This window comes from Acinonyx jubatus, chromosome C2, assembly GCF_027475565.1.
Source record: "Acinonyx jubatus isolate Ajub_Pintada_27869175 chromosome C2, VMU_Ajub_asm_v1.0, whole genome shotgun sequence".
Lineage (NCBI taxonomy): Eukaryota > Metazoa > Chordata > Mammalia > Carnivora > Felidae > Acinonyx > Acinonyx jubatus.
Genome location: NC_069384.1, coordinates 40,208,978 through 40,228,531, shown reverse-complemented (window position 1 = coordinate 40,228,531; position 19,554 = coordinate 40,208,978). Strand labels below are relative to the sequence as shown.

The 19,554-nt window shown below is 35.7% G+C and overlaps 1 protein-coding gene and 1 long non-coding RNA gene across 3 annotated transcripts in view; both read right to left on the bottom strand.

The window, feature by feature from the left end:
- The window catches only part of CSNKA2IP (casein kinase 2 subunit alpha' interacting protein), a 381,659-nt gene extending 372,744 nt beyond the window's left edge, over window positions 1-8,915 (bottom strand). For both annotated transcript variants that reach the window (XR_003426812.2, XM_053220708.1), the window contains exon 1: window positions 1,916-8,915. The gene's annotated coding sequence lies outside the window, so the exon portion shown is untranslated. The remainder of the gene's footprint in view (window positions 1-1,915) is intronic.
- Window positions 8,916-15,801: 6,886 nt separating this feature from the next.
- The window catches only part of LOC113604792 (uncharacterized), a 29,229-nt gene continuing 25,476 nt past the window's right edge, over window positions 15,802-19,554 (bottom strand). Inside the window, exons 3-4 of the long non-coding RNA XR_008297608.1 lie at window positions 19,032-19,337; window positions 15,802-18,113 (exon numbers count right to left, since the gene is read on the bottom strand). This is a non-coding gene — a long non-coding RNA (uncharacterized LOC113604792). The remainder of the gene's footprint in view (window positions 18,114-19,031; window positions 19,338-19,554) is intronic.

The following is a 19,554-nucleotide window of genomic DNA, read 5'->3' as shown; positions in this document are numbered from 1 at the left end:
GTTATTTTTTATCTTAACTGAAACGTAAATATGCGACCATATAAATTTGCAATGTGAAAAAAAATAGGAAAAATCATTTGGGTGTATAAGTCTTAGTATATTTACAAAAGACTGACAAAATTTGATATGAACTACTAAATTTGTTGATCTAGCATACAACCATTGATTCCAGTGTATTAGTTTGTGAAGTTGGTGCATAGCTTTAAAATATAACTTAGAATGATTATCTCATGTACAATTCAATAAGACGGGCTCATATAAATATCATGTACCATTGAACACTATCAATTAAGTATATAAACCTAAGATAAAGCTGTTCATGTGGCATACTAGACAAAGTGGAATTATTACAGACAGTTTGTATCAATTAAGAAAGTTCAAGCAGTTATTTAAATACTTGAGGCTATCCATTAGCCTTCAAAGCTCAAAGAAATCACTAAAACGTAATTATATCCAGCCTGGTGATTTGGCACTTAAGTTTATAAGAGGTTATGAAAGCCTCACAGGTCATGATTGAACAAATAGCTCCTGATCACCGCACTAGTGATATCTTAGAAGAACAAGATTATAGAGAAGACATCCTGGCATTTAAAAATGTCTGTGCTGTTTTTCAAAAGAAAGATTTGAAACGGCAACCATTATGTTAGAAACAATGCCAATGAATCAGCATAAAATATATCATTTGTAAACAATTCAGTTTCTAACAATGTGTGCATAAACCATATATAACTTTTCTTTTTTAAACGGGGGTATGCTATAAATCTCAAATTCAATCTCAGAAGCAGCATTAACCAGTACCTCCTCTCTTAGAAGTTTCCTTTCTAGATGTGTCTTAACCCATTTAATCATGCTCCTAAATACTACCTCCTGACAGGCAATTAAGACTTGTAAGTATTCAGAATATACATCTGTGTACCCATTTCTTTTGAACCAAGAAAAGAAAATTACTTAGCTATAATTCTTACTCTTAGTGAGTCGTAATTACCATGACTTGAAACCTTTTGAGCTCAAGTGCTCTAGTGCATTTGAGATATATATATATATACATGTATATATATATATATATATACATGTATATATATATATATATATATATATATATATATATACACACTCCATCCAGCAAATTTCAAGTTATTTGGTGTCTTCACAAATAGGCAAATGCACCTCCAATTCTTAAAGTCCAAAGTATATCTAAAGTTATCAGCTTTACATTTCAAGATGGGCATAAAACAGCTAATGGAGACAGTTATAATGATGACCCAGAGAAGATCAAGAAGAAAAGCGAAAAAACAAAAACAAAAACAAAACAAACAAAAAACCTTCAACAGTTCTCAAATAAAGTGTCTCTCCACTTAAGGACACAACCTTAAGTTTTCACCCCCATAATTGGGAACTGTTCTGATTAACAGTTCTTTTACCCAAGAATTATATGGTTTGTCAATGTTCAAAGATTTACAAAGAGTACTGAATCTATGCTGAAAATAATTTAACTGTGGGTGATTCAGATTTCCTTCAGGATTTTTTCTCTGCCTTTAGCATCATCATTGAACACATACATCATAATCATTGCACAATCTTGTAGGTGCAGAATACATAGGAAATGCAGTTTTCCCGTACATACATACATACATACTTTTCTGTACGTATATGGGAATAAATCTGCTTTTAATTTACTTACTGAACATTTATCTCTTAGTCATAAAATCAAAGATTGGTACAAAAGTTTATTCATTGGCACGTTTTACATGTTGGGTTTTCAGGTCAACAGGACTTCAGTATACACAGAAATAACAACACATGCATGTGTGCATACACACACACACACACACACACACACACGCACACACACAGAAAGACTTTAACACACCCTTATATGTATATCATATAAACAGCCATGTAACCAAGAACTCACCAACACACTCTAGCTGCTGAAACTTCCTTCTCATCAATAATGTTGTAGTAACTCCTGAGTCTTCATTAATTTTCACTGGTGAGAAAATAAATGTCCAGGATCTCCATTACCCCATTGCTTCAATCCTTGGTGCCATGAGAACTTTGATGGCCTACCCTCATTGCTGGAAGATGAGGGTGGGGAGTATGACCAGGAGGCTGTGTTTCCACTCCCACCTGTAAGCCCACTTCACAATGGAAGATGTGTTCCAGAATCTTGGGTTAGAAATTAGAATAAATTTTTCCATAGAAATAAAAGTCTGAAAAGCTGAGACTTCTCAGATAAGGAGTATTACAATTCAGTTACTTTACAGGATTTTGTGGACTGGTCAGGATAAACTACCTCATATAACATCAATGTTATTATAAAAATGCTTTTGGACTGTTGAAATCACTTAAAAAGCAATTTTTAAAACATGTATTGTTCATAATTTGGGACTGTCCATAATTAGAAACACAAAGAAATCAAAGTTACTATTCTATAAAATCATAGAATTTTAGTGGACATATTTTTCAAATATTTGCACTGACAAATGATTAAATTGCAAACAGTAAAGCCTCGGGAATAACAAGCTTTGTCCAAGATAGAGGAGATAAGAGAATAAAGCCTTATATTCATGTGCATGATTTTTATTCTAACTCAATTGGCTGTATTGTTTTTTTCTTCTACAGACCTGATAACACTGCACAATTCTTTCCCTTCTTATCCAAATTATCACTTTTTTTTTGTTTATCCTAACTAGCATGTAATGAAATAAAGCAAAACCTTCTCTCGACCCCAGTTTCCACATTAACGACTACTCCATTTCTTTTTTACTCAGCAAAACTCTTTGAAAGTTGCCTTAACTTATAATTTTCAATTTCTTTCCTCTCATTCTCTTCAACCCACTCCAATCAGGCCTAAAGCCCACTATTCTACCAAAACTACGCCTGTAAAGATTATTACTGACATCCTGTTGTTCAATTCAATGGTTGGAATCTGCCCTTGACATAATAGTAGCATTTGACACCATTGACCATAGCGTATTTCTCAAAACATTTTCCAGGATACTTACTTCTCAGTTTTCCTTCTTTCTTATCACTTCATCTAATTTCTTGGTTCCTCTTCTCTGTCTACTTCCTTAGTGATCCTATGTAGTTCCAGGACTTTATGTTAGTACTTAAAAGACATTGTTCCATCATCTTATGGTGTCTATGGTTTCTGATTAGAAGTTTGTGATTTTACAAATCATTACTACCCTGTAGATAATGAGTCATTTTTCTACTGCTGTTTTTAAGATAGGTTTTCAAAAGTTTGACAATGATGATCACAGTTTGATTTATATTTACCTTGACCTGGATTGCTTAGCTTCTTGAATCTGAAGTATTGTGTATTTCACCAAATCAGAGAAACTTTCAGCCACTTTTTTTTCAAATACTTTTTCTGGCCCATTCTCTTTCTTCTCTTCTGGGCTCCAGTTACAATTGTGTTAGACTTTTTGATACTGCTCACAGATATTTAAGTCTGTCTTCAAATTTAAGATCTTTATTTTCTACTTTTTCAGATTGAATAATTTCTACTGATATTTCTTCAAGTTCATGGACTCTTTCTTTCCTTTATCATCTCCATTCTTCTGTTAAGCCCATCCAGGGAATTCTTTAATTTAGATACACTATTTTTCAGTTCTAGAATTTTCAGTGGATTCTTTTTTTATGTTTTTTTTTTGTTTTTCTGCTAAGATTTTCCTTTCATCCAGTACAAACATCTTTACTTTACCTCTCTGAGCAGTTAAAATTGCTACTTTAAAATCCTTGCCTGCTAATTCTAGCATCTGCATTATCTCAGGGTTGGCTTCCACTGGTTGTTATTTCTCTTTAGAATAGTCACATTTTCCTGATTTTTCTTATGTTGAATAATTTCAGATTGCATTCAGGGCATTAAAAATGCCACGTCGTGGAAGCTGTTTATTTTATTCCTCCAAAAAGTAGAAAAATGTTTTCATCAGAGAGTTAATTTAATTTGACTTAAACTACAAACTGTCTCAGCAGGGGTAGCTCAAATATCAGTTCATTTCTTTTGTCTTTAGCTGAAATTTTTTTCAATCAAGTATGGCTCAAGTGTATCTTAGAGTTCATACATAAGGAGTAGGGAATCCCCTTTTCCGGCTCTGTTTCCTCATTCACTTCTTATTCTTCTGTGGTTGCCCCAAACTCTTGTCTTATGATTCTTCAGGCCAGAAAAACTTAACCTTACTGCAACTGAAAACGGTCCTTGCAGAAACCACTGAAGATGGTACTCAAGCTAAAAGCCTTTGTAAAGATGAGGAAACTCACCCCATACCAGTTACTTCTAACAAGTTTCAATTTTCCTTTATAACCCATCTGGTTTGTTAACTGCTCAGAGCCTTTGTAGTAGCTGATTTTGGTGTTTTGTTTAGAATTCATAGTTGTTATTTGTAAGATGTAGATCTGTTAGACGACTAAAACATATTACTGGGAGCAAGCCTTCAATTCAACCTCATGACTTTAAATATTATCTCTATGCTGAAATCTCCTTAATTAATATCTCTACTAAAGGTCCTTCCAAGACTCATAAATATGGAATACAAACTGAGGGTTACTGGAGGGGTTGTGGGAGGGGGGTATGGGCTAAATGGGTAAGAGACACTAAGAAATCAACTCCTGAAATCATGGTTGCACTATAGGCTAACTAATTTGGATGTAAATTTGAAAAAATAAAATTAAAAAAAAAGGTCCTTCCAGACTCATGTAGCTAACTGCCCACTCAAATTCCAATTGGCTGTCTGATAAAACACCTCAAACTTAATATATCATGTGTCAAAGATCAATCTCCTGATCTTTCGTCCAACCCCATCTGAGGAGGCTGCAACTACATCCTTTCCAGTATCTCAAGACAGACAACTTTGTAGTTCTCTTGATTCCTCCCTTTCTCTCATATCCTTCATCCAGTCCAGTAAGAAGTCCTGTTGGCTCCACCTTTAAAATATATTCAGAATCTCATCACTTGTGCCCATCTTCACAATGGCCACTATCGTTCCCTGCCTGGATTACAGTAATAGCTTCATTGTGACTATCCTTGCCCCCTCCATCTATATTTACCACAGTTGGCAGAATGATCCTTTGAAACAGCGAAGGATCACTTTACTCCTCAGCACTTTAATATAGTCTTGTTTTACTCAAAGTAAAAGATAAATTCTATAAAAATGAGTTGTAAGCCCTAGTGATCTGCCCTTCACTACCTCTCTGACCTCCATCTCTTACTGCTCCAACTCTTTTTACTTTTTCTAGGACTTTTGTCCTGGCTGCTGCCTCTCTCAGGAATACTCTGGCCCAGAATACCAGGTTTGCTAACCTCCTAATGTCTATCACATGTCTGCTCAAATTTCACCTTAATACTGCAACGTACTCACCCCCAAACCAGTCTCCTAATCACTCTTATCGCCTGCTAGAATGTAAGCTCCATGAGGGCATCAATCCCTTCCCCCAGTGTGTCTCAAGTACATAGAACAGTGGCTGGCACATAATAACTGTTCAATAAATGTATGTTGAATAAATGAATGTCAAGTCCCATCCTGCCTACATGGTAGGAAATAGAAAATCTTAGTCATTTCCAGCTCTTTTTGGTCATTTCAGGTTAAATGTAGTTCATTCAAAATTTCCCTCCCTCTCCTTTCTTCTCAACCCGGCATCTAATTTTAAACAGCTTACACAGAAGGGAAGGAGGCCAGAAGGGGATGTCTGGCCTGTAGCTGTTGACTGTACTACATTGTTTTATGCCAAGATGACCTCTGCCTCTCCTGGCATCTGTTCCTGCACCTAGTGTCACTGCCATTCTCTAAGGTTCTGTCACTGCTTCATGGTCTGAGGTAGCATCAAACAACCAAAACTGAGAAGTCATTTTGGACTGCTGGTTCTTTCTGTCAGCAAATCTTGTACCCTCTTTGAAGGTAGTGGGGAAAAAAATGAGCTATTTTCCAATGCTTCTCTGAAGTTCCAAACTCCCTAAATCTTTATCAAGATTTTATTGTCTTAGATAACACAAAAAGCCATCAGGACTCCCCTTGTCCATATAGGAAGTATTATAAGAGTGATGCCTGCTGATACTCCAGAATTAACCCCCTCTACTTTTGGATATCCACACTTATCAATACCCCCTCCCCCTGTTTTAAAATAACCCTGAATAGAGAACAGAAGCAGAGCCTGGGCCCAGCACTAAGCTATCTTGCTTTCTTGTCTGTTCTATTCTCTTCTACAGTTCAGAGGAGCTCCTGGCAGGAGTGAAGGGACTTCTGAACTGGATAACAAATATTCTTCCTACATACTTCCTTCTTGCATAGGAAGTCAACTTTGAGTTTAAAAGCCAAGGATTTGCTGCCTTTCTCTTTTCTTCCAATCCTCCAATGATAACATTCAATGACTAATTTCTGGGTGCCTGCACTGGAATGAAGAGTCTCAAGGCCCAAGAAAAGAAAATCAAAGATGTTTAAATGTAAGAGAATGAGGTCAGGCAGAGAAGGAAGTAAGTAATGGTAAGGAGGATATTTCAAGCAACACTTTAAAATATTCACAAATATTATCTCTAATCTTTATCACTTGGAGAGCTTATTATACCTGACTTAGCCTATTGTTAAAAAATAATCATGTAGCGAAACAAGGGAAGATGAGAAAAATGCAATTAGTCTTTCTCACAAGGTAGATTTCCACAGTAATGCTGAACTTACCCAGTGTTTTCATGAAACTAAGGATCATATATTAGCTCTGAGGTTTGATGAATTTAGAAAAAATTCAAATTGGATAAGAGTGTGAATGCTTGTCTGCCTGAGCCTAAATACGTTTAGAGATTCAGGACTCATAAGTAAAGAAAGAAAAAGAATGATCCCCCTTTGACATGAAGTATTGAGAAACAACCCGACAAAACATATTAGCATCAAATAAAGCCAAATCTAAATGAAGAAATTCTTAGCCTTAATGAAGGTCATATGTAAACATACAGAGAATTCCACACTAGCTTTAAAAGGAAACTTGGGAAATTAACTTCCACACCTGATTAACTTTGAGGTTTTTAGAGGAAAGTAACTGCCTATATCCCAAGTAATATTATTTAAAATTTAGTTTCTTTTATAATTAATGAAGCAATTGAAAGTGATTACCTTTTTATTGAGAGGTAATAAAAATTTTTTTTAAGTTAAGTCCTCAGGATATTTGTACAGTCTTTTCCCCTTGCCAGGCACAATCTTCCCAGCCCAGGCTTTGCCTCAGCCGAAATAGCACTTCTACAGAGACCTTCCTGGATGTCCCACTTAACAAGGTCAATTCCTCTCATCTCTATTATTCACTAATTCTATAGTCTGTTCATATAATTTTGTAATTATATGCTTGTTTATGTATTTACTCCTTTATCACCTGCATTCTACGTCAGATTATAAATGCCACAAAACAATCTGTGTCTTAATTCCTGAAAGTATATCACTTAGCATACACTTAGTACAAAGCAGGTAATCAATTAAATATTTGCTAAATGCATAAAAGAAAAAAAAGCAATAAAGTTTGCAGTTAACTAAGGATTTTTTTAAGTGATTCATAATTTTCTGGATGACAAATATGCTCTATGTCATTCAGTACTTATCACAGGTAACGATCTTTCTGTTTTTATCTTCCCCCAAAACTCCATTGCTTCCCAAACTGTTATACAGGGCTGTTCTGGGAAATCCTTAACAACCTGCTCTCTGCATGAAAAGTAAGGCATATGTTTATACACATAACTGTATTTTAAACTTTACTAACATAAAAGATACATAGGATACAATTTACAAAGAATAATAAAACATAATATTCTTCATTGAAAATTCCATTTAGCCAATTGATTCTCATGGAAGGATTTTGTTGATATTTGCCAAACTCTAGTAACCACAGCCAATCTATATTTGAGATGGACAAATGAGTGCAATCCCAATGTGGATGTTGGTTGACATTTTGGTTAATGTTATTGAGCACAACAAAAATGAAAAAACAGAGACGTGTCCAAGCTTCACACGTTTGTCAATGGTGTAAGCACCATTGCTGACTCAGACAACCATTTTCAAATACTAGAAGGATATCTTCTCAAATTCTTGTGGTCTTCATAATGTAACACCTGTACACACAACACAATTTTAAACGTAATCTGCATTATACAGATATTCTCCATCACTTTCTCATGAGTAGACCAGGAATAGAAAACATTCTCTGTAAGGGTCAGATACTATTTTAGACTATTTGGGCTTTATATTCTCTATGATAATTACTCCTATTTGCTATTGGAACACAGTCATAGACACTATGTAAACAAAAGGGTATGCCTGTATTCCAATAAAACTTAGACCATGTATACTAGTCCAACTATATACAAATAGTCTAGCTATGTATAAAAACCAGCAAAGGGCTAAATATGGCTTGAGGCACTTAATTTGACAATCCTTTGCCTGCAGAATCAACAGAACTATAAACTGGGCCTAAATTTAGCACTTGCCATTTTCATGGTTAACATACTCCCTCATTGCTGATTTCAAGCTACTAATGTGGTATCAATGCACGCTGAGTTGGGAACAGTTGAACAATAGAATATAACACAATTACACAGTATTTCCACCATGCAACTACATATATAGAGAGATAGCCTAAGAAGGAGAAAGTGATAAATTGCATTTCTTAACTTTGCTCTTAACATATTTTGTTTAAATTGAGCTTATGTAATTTAATTTTTTTAATGTCTGTGTTTAAAAGTTATCCCATAAAATTCCCCTCCAAATTTCACAATCTATTCTCCTGCACTGATAGGAATAGGCTTTTGCACACCACACCTCTATCTCCTTCCTTGAAATTCTCTTTACTCTCTACATCTCCTACTTTAAGCTGGTTCTTGTTTTCTTCTTCGACTCTCTCTATTTATTCTCAGGTAGCTCCTTCTCCTACTCTCATTTCTAATTTATAGGGTTCCTCCAACTCAGTATGCTATCTTACCATAACTTCAACTACTCCTTCACTGCTGACTATACCTAAATAGACTGCTAAGTATTAAATATATTTAGATTTAATATAGATATTAAATTATATATATAATTCTATATGATATAGAATATAGATATATTATTATATAGAATTATATATATATATAGAATTCTATATATATATATAGAATTCTATATATATATAGAATTATATATAGAATTCTATTATATAGAATATAATATATATATTATATAGAATTATTATATACACTATATATATATGTGTATATGTGTATACATGCATATATATAGAGAGAGAGAGAGAGAGAAAGAGAGAGAGAGAGAGAGAGAGAGAGATTTCCATGTGGGTGTTTTGGTTCCCTACAGTCACTTCAAATTTAATGAGCCTAAAACCAGTCATCAAATTTTCCAGTCCCTTCCCCCTCATGCCTTAGGTGTTCAATGTATTTTTGTCATACCAGCTTGAAATTTCTAATTCAACTTCTCCTTGGCCTATATCCTTTCTTATCAATATTTCCTGCTAGATGTATTCTAGCACATCTCTCTCAATTCACATTTCCACCACACAGCTCACACAAGAATTATATTCTCTCAACTGACATCCCTGTCTTCAACCTTATCGTCCTTTTAGGGTTTCTTATAATGCAATGAGGCTCATTTATTCTAAATCCTGAGTTTATCACGCTTAAACCCTTGATTAAGACCTAAAATGTATTCAACTGCCTACCTCAATGATTTAAGCTTAAATTTCATACTTCTCAATTTCAAGGGCTTCATTATCTTCAACCAAATTTATCTTTACTAAGCAATGCCATTACTCAGTATCTCCCCAAATAGACAGAATTCTTAGATACTGTAACTTGTATTTCATTTTCATATGGGTAGGCAATAAACAACTTGTTGATTTATTTGTTATCTGTTAATGCAATTTGAAATGAGTGGAGTTGTATTAGGAAACTCAAAAGATATGCTTCATTGGAACAATAAAAACAATATATTAAAGATATAGATATTCTAGAGATAGTTCATAAAGAAAAACTTACCATTCATCTGTATTCAATAGACTAAATAAATAGGCCAAGTCCTATGAACTGTGCTAAGTGCTAAGGACACTAGGATAAATAAGACACATTTTCTGACTTCAAAAAGCTACAATCTATTCAAATAACATTGTAATCACCATACTCTTAAAATAAAACATTGCCTCAGGAAGTTTTCAAGTCTTGGTGAAAAGCTAAAAATCCATGTGTCATTTCAAGGACTAATTAAAGGGCTTATTGAAGAATATTCCTTTATTAGGTAAATGAGATAAACATTGAACAAGACATTTTTAAATTAACTTTTAAAATATATATATTGAATTCCAGGCAATATTAAATACTATGTGGATATTTGAAAATAATTTATCTCATTTTACATTTTAATAGAGATTTTATGGCCCAAACATTTAATTCATACTTTTATGAGAATTTTTACATTTTTGTAAATTTTTTGCTGCTTTGGAGAGCATGAGCAATTTTTGCTTATAATGTGTTCTGCCTAGCAAATTAATAATGCTCTGTCCACAATAACATAGATGCTTATATGTGGCAAAAAAGAATCTTTTGTTAATGACCACATACTTCAGAGAAGGAAACTGAACATGTTTAAAAGCACTTCTTGGGGCACCTGGCTGGTTCAGACAGTAGAGCGGGCAACTCTTGATTTCAGCTCAGTCATGATTCCAGGGTCCTGAGATCGAGCCACACATTGGACTCCTCACTGAGCATAGAGATTGCTTGGGATTCTCTTTCTCTCTTTCTCTTTCTCTCTCTCTCTCTCTTTCTCTCTCTCTCTCTCTCTCTCTCCCCCCCCCCCACTTGCTCTCTCTCTGTGACAAAAAAACAAAAAACAAAAACAAAAAACAAATAAAGAAAAAAAAATTTTAAAGCACTTAAGTACCTTTATTAAAATATTGATTTTAAACCATCTGTAATCTCTTTTTTTAAAAGTTTATTTATTTTGAGAGAGAGAGAGAGTGTGTGTGCGTGTGAGAGCAGAAGCAGGGAAGGAGCAGAGAGAGAGAGGGAGAAAGAAAATCTCAAGCAGGCTCCATGCTGTCAGCACAGAACCTGACTTGGGACTCGACCCCACAAACTGAGACCATGACCTGAGCCAAAATCAAAAGTCAGAGGGACATATAACCAACTGAGCCACCAAGGCACCCCTCCATCTGTCATCTCTTGAGCAATTATTAATATTACTTGGAATACTACAGATATAAAAAATATTATAACATTTAAAAATTATTATTTAGTTAGCATCTCTAAATAAAAGTACATGCTACTTGCTTCCTCATTAATAAAATAAGACAACTGTACAGTATTGAGGTTTTTTCCTAATGTAAATTCAGTAGAGTTCTTAGTCATAAGAAAATTAGAATTCCATTATAAACAACTTGCAAAATTTTAGAAGTGACTGTCCATTATAAAGATATGAAACAATACAAACATATTTAACTCCGCTATCAAGAAGCATAAAACATGCAATATTTCTGCATCATAAAAATAATAGTAATGAATAATGATTAAAATCCAGAGTATTTAAGTCCTTGCTTATATTTTAAAGTGAAATTAAAACACACTAAAGAAAAGGTATAAATTTTTAAAGACATAATATAGATATTGTTTGTCCATCTGGATTTCATGAAATTCTTAATCTTCATTGTTATATGAAGCTTATAAATTAGCTTTCCTTGGTTCAGGGGGATTAAGTAGAAATCTGTCTTCACTGTTCCATTAGCTCTAGTGGTGGACATTAAATCTCCTTCTTGGAATTAAATGTCTTAAGAATGTGTAAAGATGGAAAATGAATCTTTGTGGTGAACATTTGCTTGAATAACTTTGTGTTCCTAATGTGATAATCTGTATGTTATCTTTAAACCACACTTAAACCACTTTAAAAGTAACTTTGACCTGAGTAAGGAAGTTGGACAAAGATCTGTTTCAGCTATGATCTCACACTATAAGCCTTTTTTTAATTGCCTCAAGAGCTTATAACATTTTTTTCTGAAGTCAATGTAGATGTCATATCTTTTTATACATTAAGAATTTTTTAAATTACCCACTGGGGATCCAGTAGCAAGTGTCATGATAATTGTCAGTGACCAATCCAGTGTCCCATGTTAGACATGAATGATATGACAAGACATGAAATAAACCTCTTTTTCTCACATGGCACACGAACTGATTTTGAAAGAAAATGCCAAAAGGTGCTCTGAGTTTGTTTTTTGTAAAAAGTAATACTATTGGAATATCTGCACAAAGCTACTACTTTAGAAACAAAAGATACTAGTTTAAATCTGTAAATCACATAAATCTGTCAAAAATTAATACTCCCTACTGGGGAAAGAAGGTAGAAAGAGAAGGATACAGGGAGAGAGAAAAGAGAGAAACCTGCATTCAAAAAGCAACTCTGGAACCCAATTGCCTTACCTTCAAAAATTATATACCTTTAAGAAAAATTACTCACCTTTCAAGCATCATTGTTCTCCTCTGATTGCAATAAGAATGAGAAAGGACATGTAAAACAGTTATTGTATACTGAGTTCTTTTACCTTGAAACCAAAATGAAAGGTAATTTTCTACCAGTCCCCTTTTTTAATTGAAGTTTACTATATCCAGGTACCCTAAGTTTTTAAATTCTTTATAAGGAAGCTATACGACTCACTTGTTCAGAAGCAGGAACCCAGAAATGTGGTCATATACCCAGAGTGCAGGATACTTTCTGTGCTAGTGAATCACAAATCTATATTAAAGTGAGCCCAAAGGGGGGGAAAAAAAACTTCAGTATGAATACACTGGTTAAAGATACACAAAGTTTTTAGAAAAGCAGCAACTCTACAGCTTTGATTCTCTGCTTCTTGCTGTCTATGTCTCCCTGTGGGGCTTGCCCTTCCTGTCCTTCAAAATTCACCAAAGTGAGAATAAATGCCCCTTCTGGAGCAGTAAGATCACAGCACACAGAATTCTTCTAGTGACTTTGAAATAGATCAGTACTGAGGCATCTGAGGCCACACGGGCAACTGATCTGGTTTTCAGTCACCACAAATTTCTGCTAAGCTACCCACTGCCCCTGCTGTATGGCCCAGCCAGATCTGATGCCCCTGCTGCTTCTAAGCCATGCTTAGGGGCCACAGGAAACTTTGTTGAAGCTGTCCATGCCCATGATCCCTCCTGCCAAGACACCAACAAGTGAGATTATACCCTAGATCTCACAGTCTTACCAGCAATGCTATTGGATATAAGGAGTGGCTGTTACTAATCTTAGGACCCAGACCTTGCCTTCTCAGCTTCTTCCCTAAACTCATAAAGCATGGAGATATCTTGCTAGTCTAGAGAGGAAATATCACTCTCCAATACAATATGTTAGACAAAACATTTGTCTATGCCCATGGTAATTCTTCCTTTTAACTCCTCCATTATCCCTCCAAATTTTTCTAAGGACTACAGTTTTCAGAAAACTAAACCCAGACAGACTTGTAATCTCCTTTCCATTCTACCCATACCTGCTTTGATGACCATGATAGAGAAATAATAATACCTCCTTAATGGGCAAAAGAGGGAAAAAACAGAATGAAGAAAAAATATACAGATTAACATCCCAAAATTTTATCAGTCTACAAGGGTATTACTTCACTTTTTTCAGTCTAAAAGGGTATTACTTCACTTTTTGTCATTGAAATAATTTGAAGTATATATTGAAGGTTCTTAGGAGAACTCTATTGTCTTGTCCAGATTTATTGCTTTTAAGTTTTTTTTGGTAAGTAATTAATTTAGAACTAACCATGGTATCTTTTATGGGGCAATGAAAGGGAGGCAGAGTCTGATAAAAATGGTCCTTTTTTCAGTTATTTTTACTTCCCCACCTTTCACATTACAGAAATCTTGGTAGAGAAGCAAGGAAGGTGGGAGATAAGGCCTACCACCTGCCTCAACTAGTCTTACCTGAAAACTGAATCCCAAAAGATGCTCAGACTATTCCCTACCTCAGAAATGGTACATCATCCTTACCCTTACTAGCCCATGGGTTTCATTGTTCATTTCCACACATCAGTGTGTCATTGGGTATTGTGACTGTCCAGTATCTTCAACCTCTCCCTGTCACCTAATTCCCTCTGGTTAGCATTTGAACAAGCTTAACTCTTTCAATCTTGAATATACAAGGCTTCCCTCCATTGATAACCTCTCAATGAACTACCACACCCAAATCCTTCTTCAACCATCAGAGCAAAATTTGATTAAAATTATCTATAGTCAGTCTCCAACATCTCTCTATCTTTCCTCAAACCACACAATGACTAACATTTTATTGAAGCAGCTTTCAGCAAGGCTTTCTCCTCATTGCTATATCCAATAAGAACTTCTCAGTTCTTATTTCATTTCTGGTTTACTGTTTTCTGGTCTGTGTCCCCCATTCAACTGTCATCTCTATGAGGGTACCTATGTATAATGACTCGCACATAGTACCCACCCAAAAATCCATTGTCTAATGAATGAATAACAGAAAAGTACAGAAAGAGGCAGTTCTACCTAACTTATAATTTCCAGCAAGGAAAATATGTTCTCTTGAAGAATAAAGATTTAGGGGCACCTGGGTGGTTCAGTCGGTTAAGAGTCCATCTCTTGATTTCAGCTCAGGTCATGATCTCGAGTTCATGAGAATGAGCCCCACATCCGGTTCTGAACTGACAGCACAAAACCTACTTGGGATTCTCTCTCTCTCCCCCTCTCTCTCCTCAGCTCATGCTCTCTCAATAAATAAACAAACAAACAAACAAACTTTAAAAAAAAGAAAAAGAAAAAGAAAGATTTAGACTTCAGTCTGAAATAAATTCATATATGCCTTGGAATTTAGTTTTGTGTTGTCTTTGTTGCTCTGCTATTGCTATTACTACTTGATTTTACATTGGATCTTAGGGAGGATAATTTTTTAAAAGGTTCATTTATCTCTGAGAGAGAGAGAGAGAGAGAGAGAGAGAGAGAGAGAGAGAGACCGCGAGTGGGAGAGGGGTGGGGATGGGGGGAGGACAGAGGATCTGAAACAGGCTCTGTGCTGACAGCAGACAACCTGATTTGGGACTTGAACCCACAACCACAAGACCATGACCTGAGCCAAAGTCAGACACTCAACTGACTGAGCTACCCAGGCACCCCAGGATATTTTTTTTTAATATTCTCTTCAAACTGATTTTTCATCCACAATATTCTTAGGAATCAGTTCTAAACTAAGAACAGAAGACCCTATCAAATACTTTAAAATATTTAGTTCTAATTAGTCTCTCTCAAGCTCATCATAAAAACAAGTCTTCATTTATAAGATTTCAAGCTATTTTTACTTTGGTGATTATATTACTTTTACATTTACAGTACAGAATTTTCATGGTAAGGAAATTGTTGTATCTTATGTTACATTTTATAATACAAGTGTCTTATTTTTCCAATAATTCAATAGATACTATACAATTAATGGAACCAAACTAGCCTGTTTAAAGATAAACTTAAGAAAGTAATCTAAGAAGACAAAAATTAATTTTTTCTATTATCTATAAAATATTCCTCATGTATTTCTTTTGTGGTTGCCCTTTCCATAAATTAAACTTTTACCATAGCATCATTAATTTGATAGTATTTCAAAAATCATTGAAAATAAAAATAATAGTGCACAGAATATTCAGAAAGAAGGAAGATAGTAAGTGGGGGAATTTAAAATTCTGAAGAAAATAATGCATTTTTACTTTCTTCTGGTTTGGTTTACTTCTCGTTTACTTTCTATCTTCCTAGATAGAAAGGTCTCCAAAAATAACATAGTAATATTAAATAAACTTTTACAAACAAATCCACTGCTCGGTTTTACTTTTCTAACTCCCATTAAACCACTATCACCTATTATCTCACAGGTGAGGGATAGAGTGGACAGGGAGTGAAAAGGTGTGGGAATTATCTACATCTGAATAATCACAACAGACCTTACAAAACGAAAAAGAAAAAAAGTGGAGGAAGAAGGTCTGCCTAATTCATGAAACTGATACCATTTAAAATTGTACTTGAACAATTCCTTTTGACAGTTTTCATCTACAAAAAAATACAATTTTGATCATCCTACTTCTATCAAGAATATCTTCAACGTCTGTAAGAATATCACTAACGCCTCCATTGTCTTTTGGGACACTCAGCAGGGAGCATACAGCACAACGGGGTCTGGCTTCTAACTGCCTCTCCTGACATATCTCAGACTCTTTCACCATCCATATCCACTACAATAGCAGTAGTAAAACATTTGCCTACTTGCTTCGTGCTCTTTCACATTCCCCTGCTTTTCCAAGAGCTAGAAGCTATTCAAGACCATTTAACATGCTAAAGTGGCCAGATTAGAGCCAACATGGAGTCACTCATGCTCAGCCCTTACATCAGCAAACCAAAATTTAACCGCTGGGCTCTCCCAGAAAAGGAAGGCCTAGGTCAACCACTTGCCCACTGAGAACAAGCTACCTGACCAACTCCAAGACAGTCCTTTGCTCCATAAATGGAAAGTAACCCTGCTTTACCCAATCAGCAAATGTCCAGTAGAACTTCCTTGTGCCTGCTCACTTCATTCTGTAAAAATCTGTCTCCTTGGACAACTCCTTGGAGCACCATTCTATGTACTAGATTGGATATTGCTTGACTTGCAAATTGCTGAATAAAGCCAATAGGACCTTAAAATTTACACAGGTGAATTTTTCTGTAAGGAATGTTCACCTGTCCTAGGACGGCTTCTCTTGCCCCCACAAGCACTCCTTCTCTGCACCCTTTCCATACCTTTATTATCCTACTATCATGTCAGAAGGCAAATCTCTATTTCCTTCCCTTTTATTTCAGACTTCAGGAAGTTTATTTTAATCATCTGTGTTTCCTTGTGATCAACTGCAGCATCCTATATATACCTCAAAATATAAAGGGATGAAGATAGCAAATTTATGATCTACCTCACTTCACAATTATACTGATATGATCTAAACATTTATTAATAATTGAACTGTCAGTATTTGATGACATAAATAACACCCAATGTGAAGTGCAAATTATTAAAGGAGGCAGGTCAATGGTAGGGAGGGAAATATGCTTCTCCTGACCTTGAGTCCTCTATCCACTGTGATCTCCCATTTTTTTGTCTTCTCAGTTACCTCCCAGAACACTGGCAAACTATTTTCAAAAGTCCCTGAGCCCCCACTGGGCTGTCACTGGGCACTCTGTTAGAAGACTCTTCTTACACTGTCATTGCACTGCTCTGAATTCAACAGAGAAACAAAACCCTTGGCACCGAAGACATGAGAAATAAGCCATAACACAACCTTTTGGCTGTATTCTGATATTGAAGAAACCAAAAAACCTAGAGTCTAGGAAAGTGGACCCAGGACTTGGAGACTTTCATCTCTAGACGTAGAGAAAACTATACTATCCCTGAGCTTGCATAGTATACAATCTGATGAGCAGACTCATAATCTGGTTTTCTGTGCAGTAGAAGGACACAGCAGGGAGCCTCTATCTGGGAGCCTGATATCCTTTGGTTAACTCTGTCCTTTAAATCTTAACTGTAGGTGTAAAGCCAAAGGCCTTATATTGTACTCAGATATATATGTATCTACATGTTCTCTGACTGAATAAATTCTCTCAGTCTGGCCCCAAATGCCCACCTCTCGTTCTACCTACTCTTTACTGACTATGTGACAGAAAAGATACAGCTTTACATGAAGTGCTGTGACAGCCTAGCCCTGAAAACCCCATGCACATATGCTTCTCTGGGAGTGTGGTCAAAGAGAATTTTAAAAGTTTGAATATCTCTGGGCTTCCACACCCCCCACGCATCAGTGACCAATCAAGGCCCTGCCATGTATATTCTAGACAACACACTCTGTAGCTCTCTCTTACCTTCTCTCATATGATCTCCGTAAAGTCTACACTGGCTTGGACTGTCATCTTTTCCTGTGTCTTCGCTGTCTTTTTCTACTGCATGTGGTTTTATCATTTCCATGTGCATTTAAGCAATTCCCAGGCTTCTCAATTCTCTGGAGGTGGAGGAGCATGGCCAATGTCTTCCATCACCACCAGAAGCATTCACATCACACCTTAAGGACTTAAAACACACCCCATTTACTCAATCACCCTCAATTGTCTGAGCTTAAGAAAAGTGTAGGAGTGAGGGAGGGTTTTCCTTTACATAGTTCTTTCTTTGTCCATTGTTTTCTGTTTGTTCTTATTTTATTTTATTTTTCTACTGTGGTAAATGTACATAACATAAAATTTACCATTTTAATTATTTTAAGTGCACAGTTCAGTGACATTAAGTACATTCACATTGTCATGCAATCATCACTATCACCCATTTCTAGAATTCTTAGCATCTTCCCCAACTAAAACTCCATAGCTATGAAACAGTAATTCCCCATTCCCCTTCTTCCCAGCCCCTGACAGCCATCATTATACTTTATGTCTCTATGAATTTGACTACTCTAGGTACAACATGTAAATGGAGTCATACAGTATTTGTGTGATTATTTCACTTAGTCCAATATCTTCCAGTTTTATCAATGTTGTAGCATATGTCAGAATTTTCTTCCTTTTTAAGGCTGAATAATATTCCTTTGTGTGTGTGTGTGTGTGTGTGTGTGTGTGTGTGTGTGTGTGTGTATACCACATTTTTTTATCCATTCATCTGTCAATGGGCATATGGGTTATTTCTACCTTTTGACTATTGTGAATATGCTTCTATGAGTGACAAATATCTGTTTGAGTCCCTGTTTTCAATTCTTTTGAGGATATACCCAAAAGTGGAATTGTTGAGTCTCGCGGTGATTCTGTGTTTAATTTTTCGAGGAATCCCATAGCATTCACATTAGTTCTTATATCCACCATACCCTAAAATGTTTTCTCCTTAGGTCTGATATATACATTTGAATGTAAACAATGAAGGAAGATGCATTAGTTATCCATTGCTGTTTATCTATTTACCCCTAAAGCTTAGCAACACAAAAGAAAATATTTATTATCTTACCATTTCTGTAGGTCAGAAATCTGGGCACAGCTTAGCTGGATACCTTTGATTCAAGGTATCCTACAAGGCTACAACCAAGGTATTGGCAGGGACTGCAGTCAACTCGAGGCTCAACTGGAGAAGAATCTATTTCCAAGCTCAGTCTATTTGGGAAGTCTCAAAAATGCACTTCCAGCTTCACTCAGATGGCTGCTATCATACCCCAGGTCCTCACTGGCTATCAGACAGAATTATCAGTTCCTTGTCACATGGGTCTCTCCATAGTGTAGCTCACAATCTGGAAGATTGTTTTTCCTAGATGAGGTCCTGGAGAGAAAGACACAGAGAACACAAGAGTTTGAGCAAGACAGAGATCATAGCCTTTTGTAACCTAATCCTGGGAATGACATCCCATTACTTTTGCCATATTTTGTTCGCTACAAATGAATCATTAAATCTAGCAAACACTCAAGGAGGGAGTTATACAAGACTGTGAATACCAAGAGACTGAGATCATTGGGGGCCATTTAGAGGCTGCTTACCA